This window comes from Miscanthus floridulus, chromosome 17 (genome assembly GCF_019320115.1).
Source record: "Miscanthus floridulus cultivar M001 chromosome 17, ASM1932011v1, whole genome shotgun sequence".
In the NCBI taxonomy this organism is placed as follows: domain Eukaryota; kingdom Viridiplantae; phylum Streptophyta; class Magnoliopsida; order Poales; family Poaceae; genus Miscanthus; species Miscanthus floridulus.
This window is the reverse complement of record NC_089596.1, coordinates 6,717,186-6,739,177: the sequence shown is the minus strand read 5'-3', so window position 1 is coordinate 6,739,177 and position 21,992 is coordinate 6,717,186.

Here is a 21,992-nt window from a genome sequence, read left to right as displayed (position 1 = left end):
CACCCAGCCTGGCACTCGGCAAAGAGGGGTTTTTTTAATTTTTTTTAAAAATTCTTTGCCAAGTGCCATACGTCCTGGCACTCGGCAAAGAGGCTCCTTTGCCGAGCGCCAAACGTAGACACTCGGCAAACCTTTTTTATTTTTTTTCTTTCTGCCCCCAAACTTTTCTGTAGTCCTCATACAATATCTGGTACTCCATGTTCCAATGTGGCACATTTCTCGGACTTTTTCTATATTTCTTTAATTTATTTCATTTAATTGAATTTTTTTGGATAATTCAAATCATAACTGCTAGTCATTCGAATAATGAAAAAACGAATGGAAAAATGATATTCATGTTATTTAGTATAATGTGAGGCCGTATCTAGGAACAGACCACCAATTTCGAACATTTTTTTTCACAAAACATGACCACGAACTTGCGGTCGAGTTGTTTTTAAATTCTATAAAAAGCAAACGAAGATCGAAAATCTTGAAACTTGTTGAGATGTCATGATATCATATGTGGAGGCTGTGATAAAAAATTGAGGAGGTTTCGCGTAAGTTTGTCACGTACGAGAAACCTTCTCAAATTTTTATCACAGACTCCACATATGATATCATGACATCTTGACAAGTTTCATGATTTTCGGACTTCGTTTGCTTTTTATAGAATTTAAAAACAACTCGACCGCATGTTCATAGTCATGTTTCGTGAACAAGATGTTCGAAATTGGTGGTCGGTTCCTGGATACGGCCTCACATTATACTAAATAACATGAATATCATTTTTTCATTTATTTTTTTCATTATTCGAATGACTAGCAGTTATAATTTGAATTATCCAAGAAAATTCAATTAAATGAAATAAATTAAAGAAATATAGAAAAAGTCTGAGAAATGTGCCACATTGGAACATGGAGTACCAGGTATTGTATGAGGACTGCAGAAAAAGTTTGGAGGTCAAAAGTGAAAAAAAAATATGGTTTTCCGAGTGTCAAAAAACGACACTCGGCAAATCACCACTTTGCCGAGTGTTAGGAGAAGACACTCGGCAAAGGGTTAACGGCAGCTGCCAGCCGTTAACAGCGGCGGCCCTTTGCCGAGTGTTCTGGTTTGCCGAGTGCCCGACACTCGGCAAACCTCGTCTTTGCCAAGTGTTATTGTTTGCCGAGTGCTCGGCACTCGGCAAACCACCTCTTTGCCGAGTGCCAGTTGCTTTCCGAGTGCTATCTCTCTGACACTCGCCAAATAGCCTCTTTGCCGAGCGCCCGATAAAAAGCACTCGGCAAAGTCTGGGACACACGGCAAAGAAGCCGTCTCCGGTAGTGGAAGAGCACAAACTTTGTATACATAGATTAGTTGATTAGGTTTCTTGTGAGGATCCAATCTACTTGGATTATTTGAGTCCTAGCTAGAATCAACAGGAGTGCTCATAGTTTTCTAAATTTATTGTAAAAACTAACCACTATTTTTTAGCAACATGCCACTTTGCATGTTTATAGAGAGGTGAGCACGCATCTATACTGTATGGAATGTCTGTGGAGCTTTTTGAAGTTTTGTCTTACCCAAAAATATTACGTTTGCTTCCACCAATGCACCGTAACAATAAAATATGTTTTATGAATGTATATACCGCATCGGGATGTAGTAGCTTTGTCTAAAGCTGAAATTGCGTGCGCAAGCCGCAAGGTGTCCACAAAACACTGCCTCTTTCCTTCCTCTTACCAACCAATGGACTAATAATCCTCCCTATTACCAAAGAATGCACGGCAACTACAATAATATACTTCCATGTGCGTGCATTTTGTGACAGGTTGCAATTAATATTTTAGTCTAAAGCTGAAATTGCATGCGCAAGCCGCAAGGTGTCCACAAAGCACTGCCTCTTTCCTTCCTCTTACCAACCATGGACTAACAATCCTCCCTGCAACTACAATAATATACTTCCATGTGCGTGCATTTTGTGACAGGTTGCAATTAATATTTTAGAAAATGTATGTTTAGGTCTGTAAACTTGTAACAAGGTGGTGCACTGCACGTCCCTAAACTTGTCAAGCGGTGCACCATAGATCCATTTTTGGACCATGCCAAACACTGTGGTGCACTACTTAACAAGTTTAAGGACCTAGAAATGAGTTGTCAGTTTTTTGACCTAGGTGGCACCCGTTAACACGTTCAAGAGACGACGGTCATCAAGCATTTAATTCTAACATTTTTATCACGAGCAATACCCACATGAAGAGCACAAACTTTGTATACATAGATTAGTTGATTAGGTTTCTTGTGAGGAGCCAATCTACTTGGATTATTTGAGTCCTAGCTAGAATCAGCAGGAGTGCTCATAGTTTTCTAAATTTATTGTAACAACTAACCACTAGTTTTTAGCAACATGCCACTTTGCATGTTTATAGAGAGGTGAGCACGCATCTATACTGTATGGAGTGTCTATGGAGCTTTTTGAAGTTTTGTCTTCCCCAAAAATATTACGTTTGCTTCCACCAATGCACCGTAACAATAAAATATGTTTTATTAATGTATATACTTGCATCGGGATGTAGTAGCTTTGTCTAAAGCTGAAATTGCGTGCGCAAGCCGCAAGGTGTCCACAAAGCACTGCCTCTTACCAACCAATGGACTAACAATCCTCCCTATTACCAACCAATGCACCCAACAATAATATACTTATATGTGTGCTTATTATAAGACAGGTTGCAATTAATATTTTTGTCGCAAGCAATACCCACATGAAGCGCACAAACTTTGTATATATAGATTACTTTATTAGATTTCTTGTGAGGAGCTTATGTACTTGGATCTGAGTCCTAGCTAGACTTAGAGCGAGGATAGCTAAATCGTTTTGTAAAGATAAATAAAATTATTACTACACAAATCCACAACCTCATCACAATCACCCCTTAGCCTAGAGAAACACCAGTAGTGTTGCAACCACCGAAAATATGACTTCCTTGACCCACAGAAATGCTAGCGAAGTAAGGCAAGAACACGGGATCAAAGAATATGAGCATGATCCTCGCGCAAGCGCCACAACATAGGACGACGGCAACAGAAGCATGGCAACTAGCCACCGTCGGGTACTGGCACGGGGCCAGAGAAGGGGAGGAGGGAACCACAGAAGTCCACACATGGGCGTCTTAGACGCATGGGAAAGCGCCTTCACACGGGGGAGGCAACTGAGCGCGTGAAGAGATCGATGGCGAGCAAGGCTACGTATCCATCTATATATAGAGAGAGCGATTTTCCTAGGATCGAGAGGTACTAAATTTGGAGAGGCATTTCGAAAGTCTCTTGGAGATGTTTTTGGCTAGCAATAGTCATATTTACCTTTATAGAAATCACAAGAAATAATCTAATCAACAAATCTATATATACGAAGTTTGTGCGCTTCATGTCGGTATTGCTTGCGGTAAAAATATTAACTGCAACCTGTCTTAAAATAAGCACACATGAAAGTATATTATTGTTGCGGTGCATTGTTCGGTAATAGGGAGGATTTTGTTAGTTAGTGCATTGGTTACGTTGGTAAGAGGAAGGAAAGAGGCAGTAAGATTCGTGGACACCTAAGCATGCTGTTCGAGCTTTAGACAAAACTACTATCCATCCCGATGAGCGTATATACATACATAAATAAAAGATATTTTATTGTTACGGTGAATTGATGGAAGCAACCGTGATATCTGGGGAAGAAAAAATTCAGAAAAGCTCCGTAGACACTCCATACAGTATAGATTCCCTCTATAAACATTGGCATATCGGTAAAAAAAATAGTGCTGTTAATTTTTGTGTTGATGAGCTAGCTATAGCTAGCTGGCTTGTAAATCCATCTCATGAACTAACGGGCCAAGCACTTCATAGTCCAACAATGTAAACCTGCAATTAGACGTGAGTTTATATTGTATGTATGAGATGAAAGTCTAGAACAGATGTATGCTATTCATATTGTATTTATTTAGAAGAATGTTTGCATTGAACCAATAAGTTGGTATTGATTTATACATTGATAATAGCTATTAACGAGCCAACTCACGAACCAAACAAGCTGCTGAGCCGAGCTAGAGTGCTAGCTTTGTTTTATCGCTAAGCCAAGCTGAGCCAGCTTGGTATCCATAATGTCCAAGCCAGCTCATTTTCTAGCCCTACATGCATGTGTTAAACATTTTACAGAGTTAAGTGTAGATAGCTCATCGTATAAGTTGTATGATACTCACAATGTCCCGAAATGCGAAGCATGCAATATTAGGACCAAATAAGAAGTCTGACAAAAGACTAACTAATTACTCCCTCGCTATTTTTATAGACACTCTCATGCATTTACACTCATCCCTATGAACGCATTTCTCACCCTAACTACTAAATTAATTTGCATTGTGTCGCGGGGTCAACCTTGGCAAGTACTGTTGTTCGTCGGATGTCACTGAGTGGGATGTCTCCGGTGGCTCGGGTGAACTCAAGAACACGGAAGAACTCAAAGATCACACGAGGGACACAGAGGTTTATCCTGGTTCAGTCTATCGAGGCCCTATGTCCAGCAGTTTGAGGATCTTTGTATTCAAGAGCACCCAAATCGGGGGGTTACAAGTGTAAGAGAGAGATTTGGTAGGGGATCGCTCGGTGCTGATCCTTTGCTCACCGGCGGCGAGGTCTCCTCCTCATCGGAAAGGTGGAAGACCGATGGAAAGGGTGGAGGAGCTCTCGGTACTCCTCTCGGGATGGCTCTGCTCTCGGTGCAGAGCTCGAGTTGTTCTGTGGTGAGGACAGGAACGATTTGTTCTGTTCGTCCTTCCCCCTCTGTAGGATCCGACCTCCCCTTATAAATCGAGGTAGGTCAGGTACATGGAGACTTGGGGAGTCTAGTCTATGGTCTATGTGTGCTGGAGTCTAGGAGGGTCTTGCAGCAGCATGGATGGACCTTGGCGTTGTCGTGGAGCCAAAGAAGTAGTGGATGGCAGTGCCACACCTGTTGTGCTATATATGCTGTGGAGCCCCCGAGCCTTGGGCGCTCCGGGCGCCTGCCTCTAGCTCAGGCCTTTGGCTAGCCCTAGAGGCTGGGGGCCAAGGATCGAGTTTAGAATCCTGTCAATCGGGCGTCTGAGGCTCGTGTGAGCCCCCGAGCCCCGAGCAGAGACAGAGGGCGTGCTTGGGTTCGGCCTAGTCCTAGGCCAGAAGGTGAGTGCGAGCGCACCTGAGGGGTGTAGCCCCTGAGCCCCCGGGCGATCCTGGAGGGATCGGTCGGGGGGGGGGGGGTGGGGGTCCTTCAGTCGGGAACCTTTTACCTTGGGAGTTTAAGATACCCCTATATTAGGATCTCATCACGTTGGTTGTCAACTTGCTTAATTTTTTAGCAACACATTGTTTAAAGGAGTCATTACACAAGATGGTGTCTAAAATACACATACGGATGGGGTTTGAAAGGCAGGCAAACGCATGGATAGGGCTAAGAAATCTAGAATACAACTATCACGCAAATGATTTTTACATAGAGTCAAAGACGATTTTTAGAGCTGGCTATCAAAATGGTTACTATAACATGTATTATAAAAAATAAGTCATTTTGAGCGGCGGTTTTAAAACTATGCCCAAAAATTGATTTTCCGGGTTGATTTTGTTAACTCCACCATCCCTAAAAAATTTCAAACTTTTTGAAAAAAATAGAAATCACACAAAATAAGGAAAAATTTTGGTGTGGCCGGAGGCATACAGAACTGACACAAGATACAATTTTAAGTTCAATTGGCACAAGTGCATCACAACTTTTCGCTTCGCACGTACCACCACACCCACATTGTGACTTGTGAGTTGTGACTACATATATGATGCTATCGTTTTGTAATAACATGTACGAATATTGTACTCGTTATTTCGACTCGTAAATGATCTTAAATGGGGAAAATTAACTACAAAGTGTTACATCTCATCAAACACTACAACTTTTATATAGAGTTTGTCTCCATCTATGGTGATTTAAAAATTTGAATTAAAAATCCAAAGATTTAATCAACTAAAAGGTTTGTTGCTCTCGCCACGGTCTACAATTTTGATATAAGTTTTGTCTTCATTGGAGTATATTTGAAAAGGTTATGAATTTATTTGTGCTGCAACTATTTTTATTTTTAAATAAGGGCGGTTGATTGAGTGAAGCACCCTTAAAAATTGATTTCTAGGGTCAACTGCCCCTAAAAATCATCAATTTTCACGTGCGGTTGACATAAGCATCTATCACCAAAAATTATATTTTCAGATACGGTTCTCTTAAGCCAACAGCCCCTGAAAATAGATATGTTTTCAAGGACGGTTTACCTAACATAACTGTACCTAAAAGTGTATTTTATAGGGGTGTTTTGTAAGCTACGGTGTTCCCAAAGCAGGTTAGAATCGTCCTTAAAAAATTGTAGACGCCAGTAAAATTTAGAATAAAATTTGAACCTTCGAGACACCTTATATTTCTATCTATGTGTGGTAAGTATTTCGGAAACTTTGGATAGAACAACGCGTCTGGTCAGCTGTGGTCGTGGTCTCTGTCACACCCAATTTTAAGGATAAAATTGAATGCACTAACTCATGTGTGCCCAGGAATCAGTCACACACACAAGCTGTCAAATTATAAAAGAGTATCATCACAGTGTATCTTACATCACGATATTAACATAACTTTGTCTTACACATCACAGCGGAAAATAAAAGATAACTCTCTCTCGTGGAACACCATCACAGGGAAGGTCAACTGGTTGACCACAAGCCTAAAAATCCTCAGGAAACTCCTCATACACGTTGTCATCTATTACCCATTCGGGATTTTTATCCAAATATAGAAAGTAAACAAGCGTAAGTACTTCCCGTACTTAACAAGATAACATGGGGTTATGAAGCTCAAAAAGGATGACACAGGTTTACTGCAGTTAGCTCTTTTAGTAAGTCAAGATTTTATTATTAAGTATTAACAAGTTATGCTTAAGCTCCCATTTATACCCACATAATAAGATATTAGAATCATTTGTATCATATTATCATCGTATACCATCATGAATGAACCACATTGAGTAACCAATTATTCTGTGAGTTTTCCGGGCCGCTCGTGACCATGAGCACGGCTGTTATAACAGTTTGTAACCCTCTGCAGAGGTGGTGCACATTCACCGCGAGTCGTGATTCCCATATGCCCGGGTTAATTACTCCCATGTCACTGCCAAGGTGAGCGGGCAGGGTACACTATGAAGTCATTTCATAGGTTTCTCTAACAAGTTAGGGCCGCTAGATTTCCTTGGCAGGCAGATGTAGGAACCCCCCTTTCCTATGGCACATATCCATCGCGGCAATACACATAGGAACAGAGGCAACCCTATACCCAACGTGGCAAGCCCCTCTTGCGCCATAAAGGTAACCTCTAACAAGCTAGAAAAGGTTCTATTACTGAGCTAAAGTCAGAGCCATATGACTCTCATGGTTGCACTGTCAGTCCCAGCTTTTGCCGACAGATAAGTCCTTATGGAGGGCCAGGAGCAACATGATCGAAGTCATTTGCACCTTCGCTCTATGGACCAGTTGTTATAAAACATGTTTTACCTTTAGTTCCATAGAACCATTAACCATTGTGTAGACCATGTTCAGTTAGAGCACTAGCAATCTACCCGTATGCAGTTAACCCAAAGGAGTCAAGGGAACATGTCATCAAATAACTAGGATGTCCTTGAGGTTATCAATTTTAGACACATGCACATGAGTAAATGATTAAAGTGAATTGGACATCAAGGTAGGCCCATGCTATACTTGCCTTGGTTCACAAACTCTTGCTGGTCCTGCTGGTCGTCGAAGAACTCTTGGTCTCCAACGTTCTCCTCACCGTCTGAACATGACCAACACGGCAACACACAACATTCCAGGAACATTCATGCAAAGCAAACAATCCTATGGTTAGAACAGTACACTAGCAGTATAGAAAACAAGTTAAAATGTTTATGAAAAGAATCTACGTCTCGCTACGATCACGTCAACGCGAAGTTCATGAAATTCGGAGCTAAAATGCGAAAGTTATGAATTAAACGGGGTTTCCTATAACACTTTATTTAATTAAACCTAACCATGAAATTTAAAAGCTACCAACTTGATTAACAGTGGTACTAACACATAGATTATGAAATTACAAAGCTAACGTAATTTGAACGGGTCAATTCGGAGCTAAAACGAAGTTTTTATGAGCAAAACAAATCTAGTAGCATTTCTGTAAATACTGAAAACGTATTTTGGACTAAAACAATGTACTTTACGTTTTCAAAACAAGAAAGCGTACACTGGAAACTGCGCTAGGGACGGCGGGTTCAAATAGGTGAAACCAGGAGGGCTCTTTAGCAAATCTACCAACAAAGGGGTATCGGCCTCTGAGAGCGGTTGGATCAAGATCGGGCGGCACAGATTAGATCTGGGGAGGGAGAAGGTGATGCCGGCGCCAGAACAGTAGCAGCCGCGGCGGCTCAGCCATGGACGGCGGCAAGAGCTCATCGGCGTGCGCGGTTAGTGGCCTATGGGCCATGGTTCGAAGAACCGAGGGCACCGGGAGAAGAAGGGGGAGCAGGGGAACTTGGCCAGGCCGAGAACGGGGCCGGTGGACGCGGTTGGCGTGGTGGCAGCCATGGCCGGTGGCAAGAGGCTCCATGGCACCGCGGATAGGGCCCTAGTGGCCATGGTTCGTCAAATTGAAAGCACAGAGAGAGAGAGAGGGGAACAAGGTGAAGCTCACCGCGACTTCAATCGGGGACGAACGCGGCTCGGGGACGGCTGTCCACACGGTGAGATGAATGGCGGAACCGGCGATCCTCGGCGCGGCGGTTTTCGGCTTCCTCGGCTTGAGCGAGTGCGAAATGGGAGCGGGGATAGGCAGCAGGGGTGCGCGCAGGGTCACTGCACCCTTTTGAAGAGGCCGGGCGCGGGGCGACGCGCCCACGATGCTAGGAGCGGGCGGCGGTTGCGGCCCGCTCAATGGTTGCGGAAGGAAGGAGACGACGCCGACAGGTGGGGCTAGGCGGTCAGCGGCTGGGCGCGGGGCGCAGGCGCGCGACAGCGTTTGGGCGCGCAGTGCTGGGCCGACGCGTTGGCTGGGCCATGCAGTTGTGGCCGAGCTAGGCCAGCCCAAAAAGGAAAGAGGAGGAGGGCGAGAGGGCCGCAGGGAAGGAAGTGGGCCAGCAGGCCGAAAATGAAGAAAGCAGAGGAGAGAATGAAGAAGCCCCTTTTTTCAATCAATTTCAAATTCCATTTTCAAGTTGAATTTGAAATCAATTCAAATTCTAGTCAAAGTCAATCATTACAAAAACAAATGTGCAGCAGCATGAATGCATCAACATGTTACTAACCTCATATTTGATTTTATTTTCACAAAAATTATTTCTTTCATATATTTCAATGCTCACATAATAACATAATTAAATCAAATTTTCTTATTTCAAAAGACTAAATTTTTTTTTTGGTGTTACAATTCTACCCCCTTAAGATGAATCTCGTCCTCAAGATTCGGGTGATTGCTTACTCAAACAGTTGGGAATAAGACTTTCTCAGATCATCTTCTCTTTCTCAAGTAGCCTCATCCTCTGTATACCGATTCCACTGCACCTTGCACATCTTTATAGTTCGGCTTCATGTAACTCTTTCAGTAGTTTCCAAGATCTTTATCGGATACTCTTCATATGTAAGATCTTCCTTAATAGCAAGCTCTTCCAAAGGAATCTGCTCTTCTGGTACCCTCAAACACTTTTTCAATTGAGAAACATGGAACACATCATGCACACCTGACAAACTTTTAGGCAGTTCCAATTGATAGGCTACTTCTCCACGTCTCTCTAGGATCTTAAAAGGTCCTATATACCTTGGTGCCAACTTTCCCTTCATATTGAATCTTTTCACACTTCTCATTGGTGACATCTTCAAGTACACATAATCACCAACTTCGAAAGTCAGCTCTCTTCTGCGAGTATCAGCGTAACTCTTCTGTCAGGACTGAGCCACTCTCAAATTGTCTCTAATCATTCTCACTTGTTCTTTCGCGTCTCTAAGGACATCGGGTCCAAACACTTGAGTTTCACCTGTCTGATTCCAGAACAAAGGCGTTCTACATTTACATCCATACAGCGCCTTGAAAGGTGCCATCTTGAGACTCTTCTGATAACTATTGTTGTACGAGAATTATGCGTATGGCAGACTCTTATCCCAACTATTACCATATTGTAGTGCACAAGCTCTCAACATATCTTCCAAAATCTGGTTGATCCTTTCAGTCTGTCCATCAATTTGCGGGTGGTAAGCAGAACTGAAATTTAACTTTGTCCCCAAGGATCTATGTACTTTATGCCAGAATTGCGATGTAAACTGAGTGCCTCTATCCGACACAATTTTCTTGGGAACACCATGTAAGCACACTATTCTTTCCATGTACAACTCTGCTAACCTTGCACCCGTATAGGTAGTCTTGACTGGTAAAAAGTGAGCAACCTTGGCGAGTCGATCCACTATTACCCATATTGAATCATAACCTCTTTGAGTGCAGGGCAAATCTACGATAAAATCCATACCAACTTCTTCCCATTTCTATTCAGGAATCTTCATTGGTTGTAACAACCCTGTAGGTCTTTGATGCTCAGCTTTCACTCTTTGACAAGTGTCACACAAAGCCACATAATCTGCCACATCTCTCTTCAAACCATACCACCAATACTTCTCCTTGAGATCCAAATACATCTTTGTACTTCCAGGATGTATGGAATAAGCAGACTCATGGGCCTCTTGTAGAATTGCATCACGGATAGCCTTTACTTCAGGTACACATATCCTTTTTCCGAACCAAAGAGTACCATTCTCATCCATCCTGAATCCGGGTGCTTTTCCAAGCACTACATTCTCCGCTATCTCTTTTAGTTTTTCATCCTCCAATTGACCTTTGTGTATCTCTTGCTCCAATGTAGGCTCTATCACCAATTCCATTGCATTAGTGACAAAACTCAAATTGAGATACTCCATTTCAGCACACAACTCTGCTGACAGAAATGTCATCCCAAGTCCATTAGCATAACTTTTCCTGCTAAGTGCATCAGCTATGACATTTGCTTTTCCCGGATGATAATGCACTTCCAAATCATAGTCTTTGATCAATTCTAACCAACGACGTTATCTCAGATTCAGATCTGATTGGGTAAAGATATACTTCAAACTCTTGTGATCTATATAGATATCACTCTTATGCCCAATTAGATAATGTCTCCAGATTTTCAAAGCATGTACCACAGCTGCCAATTCCAAGTCATGAGTAGGGTAATTCAACTCATGCTTCCTCAACTGTCTAGATGCATATGCCACCACTCTTCCTTCTTGCATAAGCACACATCCAATGCCCAAACAGGATGCATCACAATATATAGAGAAGTTCTTGCTTAAGTCGGGCAAAATCAATATTGGAGCTGTAGTCAATCTCTTCTTTAGCTCATCAAAGTTTGCCTGGCATTTATCCAACCATACATATTTAGCATTCTTTTCCAACAGAGCTGTCATAGGCTTAGCAAGCTTGGAAAATCATTCTATGAACCTCCTGTAATATCCAGTCAATCCCAAAAAGCTACGAATCTCACTTACATTGATTGGTGGCTTCCAATTCAACACATCTTGTACTTTGTCTGGATCCACTGCTATTCCACCATTGGAGACAACATGACCCAAAAAAGAGACCCCCTTCAACCAAAACTCACACTTGCTCCGCTTAGCGTACAACTTATGTTCTCTAAGCTTTTGCAAGACCAATCTTATATGTTCAGCATGTTCTTCTTCAGTCTTGGAGAATATCAGTATGTCATCAATGAATACCACCACAAATTTATCGAGAAACTCCATGAACACCTTATTCATCAGATACATAAAGTATGCAGGTGCATTGGTTAATCCAAAAGACATAACGGTATACTCATACAAGCCATACCGTATAGTGAATGCTGTCTTGGGTATGTCCGAGTTTTGAATCTTAAGTTGATGGTATCCTGAACGAAGATCAATCTTGGAGAACACAAAGGCTCCTCTCAACTGATCAAACAGGTCATCAATCCTAGGCAAAGGGTATTTATTCTTGATTGTAACCTCATTAAGTGAACGGTAATCCACACACATCCATTGACTACCATCCTTCTTATCCACAAAGATCACAGGTGCCCCCATAGGGAAGAACTAGGGCGTATGAAACATTTTTCTTGCAACTCTTTTAGTTGTTTCTTAAGCTCTTCTAATTCATTAACCCCCATTCTATATGGACGTTTAGCTATTGGTGCAGTTTCAGGTAATAATTCAATAATGAATTAAATGTCTCGGTCAGGTGGCATACCTGGCAAGTCATCGGGGAAGACATCCAGGAACTCCTCCACGACACGATCTTGTTCATTGGCATCACCATCCAACTGATTCACAATGGCTGTTGGCTGAGCTTGCACTATCACTTCTACACAGATCCTATCTCCATTGAGTGATGTCTCAACCACAGATTTCTCCTGACACTGAATTACTGCCCGGTGTTGTTTCATCCAATCCATTCCTAGAATAAGATCAATTCCCGCTGTTCTCAACACAATAGGTTTCACTTTGAAGTCTACCCCCCTTAAGGAAATACTAGTTGAGGGACTCCAATAAGAAGCGGGCATACTACCTCCCGGTGAATTTACTAGTATGGGGTTTTTCATGACACACAAAGGTATGCTATGCATTCTGACAAAAACTTGGGAAATAAAAGAATGCGAAGCACCGGAATCAAAAAGTACTGTAGCAGAGATAGAGTTGATGCTGAACGTATCCAACATGACCTCGGGCATCTCCTGAGCTGCATCAGATGACACATAGTTCACCTTCGCAGTGTGAGGTGGTCGGGCGTTGAACTTCTGATTGCCAGTCTAGTTCTGAGGGGCTTGCTGGTTCTGCTTCTTTGGACACTGATGAGCATAGTGACCTACTTCTCCACAGCGGTAGCATGCATTGGGGTTATTTTGTGCACCACTCTTCACAGGAGCATTGTTGGGCGTTCCCTGGCGTGTTGCCGGATTGCTAGTCTGTTGCAGGGGACGCTGATTACCATATTGTTGTTGGTACTGAGGGCGTTGCTGGAACTAGTTACGCTGAGGATACTGACCACGGTTTCCCTGGTTAGATGGTCCTTGATTCCTTTGTTGAAAACCCTGCTGGGGATAGGCACGCGGGCGGGTGTTGCTTCTAGAAGCTTGCCCTTGAAGCCTCCTCTTCTTAGCTTCCATCTCTTTGCGCTTATCGTCAATCACAATAGCGCGGTTCACCAAGGACTGAAAGTTAGGGTAGGTGTTGAACATCAGCTAGAGCTGTAGGCCATCATAAAGTCCCTTGAGGAAGCGGCATTGCTTCTCCTTATCCTTAGCTACATCATTTGGAGCATAGCGTGACAGTTGAGAAAACTTGTCACAATACTCCGCCACAGTCATGGATCATTGCTTGAGGGACCTGAATTCCTCCTACTTCAATTCCACGAGTCCATCAGGGATATGATAAGACCGAAAATTGTCCTTGAATTCCTGCCAGGTGATAGCAAGAGCGTTGTTGGGACGTCCATACTGGAAAGAATCCCACCAATCCTGAGCTGCTCCCGGGAGTTGACCAGAAGCATACAACACCTTCTCAAGATCGTTGCATTGTGCTATATTAAGTTGCTTCTCCACAGCACGCAACCAATCATCTGCCTCCATAGGGTCTGAGGCATGGGTGAACACCGGTGGGTGACCCTTCATAAACTCTCCACGCTTATCCCTGACCTGAACAGGCGGTAGTCCTCCTACAGGTTTATTATCTAAGCGCTGCATCATAGCTTGCATCAACTACGCTTGCATTCCCATCAATTGTTCCATGGTCACAAGTGGCGGTGGTGGTGGATTTATGAGAGCATCACATCCACGACCACGGCCTCTGCCTCTTCCTCCTCTTGTGGCCATCTGTTTTCCAACAAATGCGCAAAATTTAGAGATTTCCAAATTATAGAGAGCTTACAAAAGATAAGAAATCATGCTGAGAATTTTCTGGACAAGATTCAAATTCAGCAGTTCAGTAAATCTGTTATAACTCGAGTTTTAGAGATCCAATAGAGGTGTACCAAGAATGGTTGGAAAGCTTAGGAGATCAGCTACAACTTTTATTTAGATCACTTTTACAGATTCTGACAGACACATGGTCATAAATAGAGCTACACCGAATCTGTTCTGGGTTCCAGTCTGCACAGGAACATCAAATTGTGACAGCTAGATCTCACAAACCTGAACAGCTATTGATGTGATTCCAGAGACATTTGAAAGATACAGAAGTTTAGTTATCTCCACAAAAATTTTAGAATTTTTGACAGCCCATATTTCGAGATACAAAATAAAGATCACAGGTTGCTCCAGAAAACAGCACATCAGAGATAAGATAAAGCAAACCATCTGCATTAAGATTTCCTCTAAACTTAAGGTTCCAACCTAAGGAAGTTGTGGACATGCCCACAAACTTCCAGCAAACAACCAAACTCCAAATCAACCAAGTTCATAAATTAAAACATCTAATCATCAAAGTCCACAAGACTAACAAGTCTAAACATGACTCACGAACTAACAACATTGTAATCTTAAACAAGGCACCTAACACCTATGGGGCGGTGTCAATCATGGTGAACGACCGGCGCTTCTTCTTGTAGATCGGTGGCTGCCCAAGTTGAGCACGTAGTTCATCAACTTACTTCTGGAGGCGTCTCTCGGCCCTCTGTGATGCACGCAGCTCTCCCTTGACTTCTTCATCCACCCCTTGCATGGCATGGACATGCTGCACTGTTGCTTCCAGAGTTGGGTCACTCTCTGGTGGTGCCAAGACCTGCCAAACACCCTCATGATCATTGCGAGGAAGGAACCTGAAACGATCCTCCCTCATGGCCTCAAAGCGACTACCATGGTAGTAGATGTAGGCGTCATGCGCTGCATCTTCCATGCCATCCAATGCATGGGCCCTCCTGGCAGTGGCACGGTGGACAGTCTCCACCTCATGTCCATTCTTAATGTCATTTCAAGCAGTGACAACCAGCTCTACCTTCCAAAAGGTTGCCTCCAAAGGATGCTGGTACTCTACACAATGATAGCTGATGGAGGCGTGCAGATCGGGGTAGTAGTCGTCCAGCACATGGGTGAGGAGGGTGTGGTAGTAGGACGTCTCAGGGGCTGGCTTGAAGTAATACTTGCACTTCCAGCCTATCTCCTCTTCCACCACAGGGACAGCTGGGGATGGCACAGGTGTAGGTGAAGTAGCTGATGACTCCTCGGGTGTAGCTACAACAGGATAGACCGGTGCAACAGCTGGAGTAGGAGCAGGTGCAGGTGTCGGGGTAGCCATCTCCTCATCGTCAGAGATGATCACAATCTTCTTCTCCGCCTATGGAGCACATTGGGTGAACAAGGCATGGTAGCCTATTGTGCTGAGGCGGGCGGTCTTCGGGTTATGAGACATCTAAAGATTTAAAGTGAGATAGAATTAGAATCAACAATTTTATATAATAGATTAAGGTATGAAAAGCATAAATGTTTTAATAAAATAACAAGAATAAGACAGTAAGCATGAAACCAGAGGAGCAAAGATGCTAAAACGACCGTTTCTAACTAGGCTTGCGTCCTACAGCCAATACGGCTCTGATACCAATTTGTCACACCCAATTTTAAGGATAAAATTGAATGCACTAACTCATGTGTGCCTAGGGATCAGTCACACACACAAGCTGACAAATTATAAAAGAGTATCATCATAGTGTATCTTATATCACGATATTAACATAACTTTGTCTTACACATCACAGCGGAAAATAAAAGATAACTCTCTCTCGTGGAACACCATCATAGGAAAGGTCAACTGGTTGACCACAAGCCAAAAAATCCTCAGGAAACTCATACACGTTGTCATCTGTTACCCATCCGGGATTTTTATCCAAATATAGAAAGTAAACAAGCGTAAGTACTTCCCGTACTTAACAAGATAACATGGGGTTATGAACCTAAAAAAGGATGACACTGGTTTACTGCAGTTAGCTCTTTTAGTAAGTCAAGATTTTATTATCAAGTATTAACAAGTTATGCTTAAGCTCCCATTTATACCCACATAATCAGATATCAGAATCATTTGTATCATATTATCATCGTATACCATCATGAATGAACCACACTGAGTAACCAATTATTCTGTGAGTTTTCCGGGCCGCTCATGACCGTGAGCACGGCTGTTATAACAGTTTGTAACCCTCTGCAGAGGTAGTGCACATACACTGCGAGTCATGATTCCCATATGCCCGGGTTAATTACTCACATGTCACTGCCAAGGTGAGCGGACAGGGTACACTATGAAGCCATTTCGTAGGTTTCTTTAACAAGTTAGGGCCGCTAGGTTTCCTCGGCAGGCAGATGTAGGAACCCCCCTTTCCTATTGCACATATCCATCGCGGCTATACACATAGGAACAGAGGCAGCCCTATACCCAATGTGGCAAGCCCCTCTTGCGCCATAAAGGTAACCTCTAATAAGCTAGAAAAGGTCCTATTACTGAGCTAAAGTCAGAGCCATATGACTCTCACGGTTGCACTGTCAGTCCCAGCTTTTGCCGACAGATAAGTCCTTATGGAGGGCCGGGAGCAACATGATCGAAGTCATTTGCACCTTCGCCCTATGGACCTGTTGTTATAAAACATGTTTTACCTTTAGTTCCATAGAACCATTAACCATTGTGTAGACCATGTTCAGTTAAAGCACTATCAATCTACCCATATGCAGTTAACCCAAAGGAGTCAAGGGAACATGTCATCAAATAACTAGGATGTCCTTAAGGTTATCAAATTTAGACACATGCACATGAGTAAATGATTAAAGTGAATAGGACATCAAGGTAGGCCCATGCTATACTTGCCTTGGTTCACAAACTCTTGCTGGTCCTGCTGGTCGTCGAAGAACTCTTGGTCTCCAGCGTTCTCCTCACCGTCTGAACACGACCAACACGGCAACACACAACATTTCAGGAACATTCATGCAAAGCAAACAATCCTACGGTTAGAATAGTACACTAGCAGTATAGAAAATAAGTTAAAATGTTTATGAAAAGAATCTACGTCTTGCTACGATCACGTCAACGCGAAGTTCATGAAATTCGGAGCTAAAATGCGAAAGTTATGAATTAAACGGGGTTTCCTATAGCACTTTATTTAATTAAACCTAACCATGAAATTTAAAAGCTACAAACTTGATTAACAGTGGTACTAACACATAGATTATGAAATTACGAAGCTAACCCAATTTGAACAGGTCAATTCGGAGCTAAAACGAAGTTTTTATGAGCAAAACAAATCTAGTGGCATTTCTATAAATACTGAAAACGTATTTTGGACTAAAACAGTGCACTTTACGTTTTCAAAACGAGAAAGCGTACTCTGAAAACTGCGCTAGGGACGCCGGGTTCAAATAGGTGAAACCAGGAGGGCTCTTTAGCAAATCTACCAGCGAAGGGGTATCGGCCTCTGGGAGCCGTTGGATCAAGATCGGGCGGCACAGATTAGATCTGGGGAGGGAGAAGGTGACGCCGGCGCCGGAACAGTAGCAGCCGCGGCGGCGAGAGCTCGCCGGCGCGCGCGGTTAGGGGCCTACGGGCCATGGTTTGAAGAACCGAGGGCACCGGGAGAAGAAGGGGGAGCAGGGGAACTCGACCAGGCCGAGAACGGGGTCGGTGGACGCGGTTGGCGCGGTGGCAGCCATGGCCGGTGGCAAGAGGCTCCATGGCGCCGCGGATAGGGCCCTAGTGGCCACGGTTCATCAAATTGAAAGCACAGAGAGAGAGAGGGGAACAAGGCGAAGCTCACCGCGACTTCAATCGGGGACGAACGCGGCTCGGGGACGGCTATCCGCGCGGTGAGACGGACGGCGGAACCGGCGATCCTCGGCGCAACGGTTTTCGGCTTCCTCGGCTCGAGCGAGTGCGAAATGGGAGCGGGGATAGGCAGCAGGGGTGCGCGCGGGGTCACGGCACCCTTTTGTAGAGGCCGGGCGCGGGGCGATGCGCCCACGATGCCAAGAGCGGGCGGCGGTTGCGGCTCGCGCGACAGTTGCGGAAGGAAGGAGACGGCGCCGACAGGTGGGGCCAGGCGGTTAGCCGCTGGGCGCGGGGCGCAGGCGCGCGGCAGCGGTTAGGCGCGTGGTGCTGGGCCGGCGCGTTGGCTGGGCCGTGCAGTTGTGGCCGAGCTGGGCCAGCCCAAAAAGGAAAGAGGAGGAGGGCGAGCGGGCCGCAGGGAAGGAAGTGGGCCAGCAGGCCGAAAATGAAGAAAGCAGAGGAGAGAATGAAGAAGCCCCTTTTTTTCCAATCAATTTCAAATTCCATTTTCAAGTTGAATTTGAAATCAATTCAAATTCTAGTCAAAGTCAATCATTACAAAAACAAATGTGCAGCAGCATGAATGCATCAACATGTTACTAACCTCATATTTGATTTTATTTTCACAAAAATTATTTCTTTCCTATATTTCAATGCTCACATAATAACATAATTAAATCGAATTTTCTTATTTCAAAAGACTGATTTTTTTTTTTTGGTGTTACAGTCTCCACGCGTTCGGGAGCCATCCCCTCCGCGTTAACAACTCTGCTCCAGGACAAGCAACAGCAGCTAGCACTGAAGATTCCGAGAGCAAGTTGCAAGTATATATATGTAAGAGAGTAATTTAAGTTGAGCCTTTCTTGTTGCTTTCCATGTTGTATTCCTTTCTTGTGTTGGCAGGCCGGCATATATACTGCACGCCCTGTTAGCTGCGACGGCAGTGCTGGTGTACTAGTAACCCGGCCGTTGGTATCTCGACGAAACCTAGCTTCCTGTAGAATCTTGAGGTAGCAGCGCTGCTGGGACGAGAATATTTGCCTGCATCAACGAAATCGTCGATTGTCCGTGGTAGCTAGATATGGTATGTCATTCCAATCTATCACTGAATATTCGCAGAGGCTCGGAGTATGTAGTTTTGTAATAATGATTGGTGACATATATAGTACTAAATATCTAGTGCAGCAAACTAGCAAAGGAAATCCTAGGTTATGAATAATCAATAAATATAAGCGACAGCATATATAGGCTCTGTATTTTGTTGAGCTGTAAATATACTCCTCATGTCCTATAATATATAAATAGTGCATTCTAGAGTCAAATGGTACCAAAGGGCAAAGGTTAAGCACCTACTGGAGGGTGATGCTAACACAAAATATTACCATTTGTTGGCTAACGGAAGACATCGGAAAACTCGTATTTTCCAGTTGGAGGATGGTCACACTGTAATAGATGGTGATGCTCAGTTGAAGCAGCATATTAGCAATTATTACAAGAGTCTTTTTGGTCCTCCGGAGAATTCTTTTATTGAGTTAGATGAACACTATGTTCATGACATTCCACAAGTTTCCGAACTGGAAAATGAGCACTTGACAGATGCCTTCTCGGAATCAGAAGTAAGGACAGCAGTGTTCCAAATGGAACATAATAAGGCACCAGGCCCAGATGGTTTTCCACCAGAGTTTTATCAGGTCTTCTGGTACTTATTAAAAGATGATCTGATGGCTATGTTTATGGAATTCCATGAGGGAACCTTGCCTTTGAATAGTCTCAACTTTGGAACGATAATTTTGCTACCAAAAAAGAAAGATGCGAAAGTGATTCAACAATACAAACCAATATGTTTGTTGAATGTTTCTTTTAAAATCTTTACCAAAGTTGCAACTAATAGATTATCTACTGTTGCCCAGAAGATTATTAGACCAACACAATCAGCATTCCTTCCAGGTAGAAACATTATGGAAGGCGCAGTAATAATTCACGAGACAATACATGAACTTCACTCGAAAAAATAAGATGGGATAATTTTCAAGATAGACTTTGAAAAGGCATATGATAAAGTAAAATGGAGCTTTCTACAACAAACTTTAAGGATCAAAGGTTTCTCACAAAAATGGTGCTCTTGGGTGAAGCAGTTCACACAAAGAGGAAATGTAAATATTAAGGTGAACGATCAACTTGGTTCATACTTCCAAACGAAAAAAGGTTTAAGGCAAGGTGACCCAATGTCTCCAATACTATTTAATATAGTGGTAGATATGCTGGCTATACTGATTGCTAGAGCAAAGGAAGCAGGTCAGGTAGAAGGGGTCTTACCTCACCTTGTCCAAGATGGCTTGTCCATCCTCCAATATGCGGACGACACAGTAATATTTATGAGCCATGATGTTGAAAGAGCGAGAAACATGAAGTTAATTTTAAGTACTTTTGAGCAACTCTCAGGGCTTAAAATTAACTTTCACAACAGTGTGATCTTTTGCTTTGGTAAGGCAAAGGATCATAAGGTGTTTTACTCGTAGCTGTTAGGATGTGGGGTGGGTAAGTTTCCTTTCTGTTACCTTGGTTTACCTATACACACTAGGAAGTTGACTAATAAAGATTGGCAGACAATCGAAAACAGAATTGAGAAGAAGCTTAGTGGTTGGAAAGGCAAGTTGCTTTCGGTAGGAGATCGCTTGGTTTTAATAAACTCGGTGCTCTCTAGCTTAACGATGTTTATGATGTCATTTTTCGAACTCCCAAAAGGAGTTTTGGAAAAGATTGACTGTTTAAGATCAAGATTCTACTGGCAAAATGACCAACACAAGCGCAAATATAGGCTGGCTAAATGGGAAATTTTGTGCCAACCAAAAATCCAAGGCGGCTTAGGTATTCAAAATTTTGACTTACAAGACAGATGTCTGTTAAGTAAATGGCTTTTCAAATTGCTAAATGAGGATGGCATGTGGCAAGAATTATTGAGGAATAAATACATAAAAGATAAGACTCTAAGGAGTTGTACTAAAAAGCCAAATGACTCTCATTTCTGGAAAGGCTTGATGAATGTTAAAGATACTTTCTTGGGTTTGAGCTCATTCAGAGTGAAAGACGGATCACAAACTCGTTTTTGGATTGATGCTTGGTTGGGTGACCAGCCACTAAAAGATAGATTTCCTGCGTTGTTCAATATTGTGAGAAGAAAATAAGATTCGGTGGCAAGAGTACTTGCTTCAGTCCCACTTAACATTTCCTTTCGCCGCAATTTAGTGAGTAGGAATCTAAGGGACTGGCTTAGAATTGTTGCTTCTATACAAGATGTGAACTTACTGGGGAAAGAGACACACTTGTTTGGGCTTTACATTCATCAGGTACCTTCTCGGTTAAATCTATGTATGCCAAGTTAATTAACAATGGTGTCAGAGTGTCACAAGATTTATGGCAGATCAAGATTCCTACAAGAATAAAGATATTCTTGTGGTACCTAAAAAGAGGTGTAATCCTAACCAAAGATAACCTTGCAAGACGTAACTGGAATAGTGACAAAAGTTGTTGCTTTTGTCACTCTACAAAGACTATTCACCACCTTTTTTTCAAATGTGCTTATGCCAAATTTCTGTGGCGCGCTGTACACTTATTATTTGGAATAGCAACTCCTCTCAACATAGACGATTTATTTGTTACTTGGTCTAAGATGGGTGGTGTTATTTATAACTCATTATTATTAACGGCAGCAGCGGCTTTATGTTGGACAATTTGGTTAACAAGAAATGAAGTGGTTTTTGACAATTGTAGACCAAAAACTTTTTTACAGGTGCTCTTCAGGGGAACCCATTGGCTATGGCAGTGGGCAAGACTGCAGCGGCGTGATGATCTATGGGACCGGCTGACCCTTGTTGGGCAGCATTTGGAAACTTCAGCCCTGCATTTCTTTAGTTCCAGTGGATGGTTATCTACTAGGTTTTGTGGTCTTTCTTTGTCAGAACTTCTCTTCATGTTTTGTTTCCCAAAGTCTGGATGTGAGCTACTCAACCTTGAAAGTGGTGTGCTGTGAACTTTGTAATAATGGGCCTAATTCTACCTCGGTAGATGAAGCCGGATATAATATATCCTTTATCTAAAAAAAA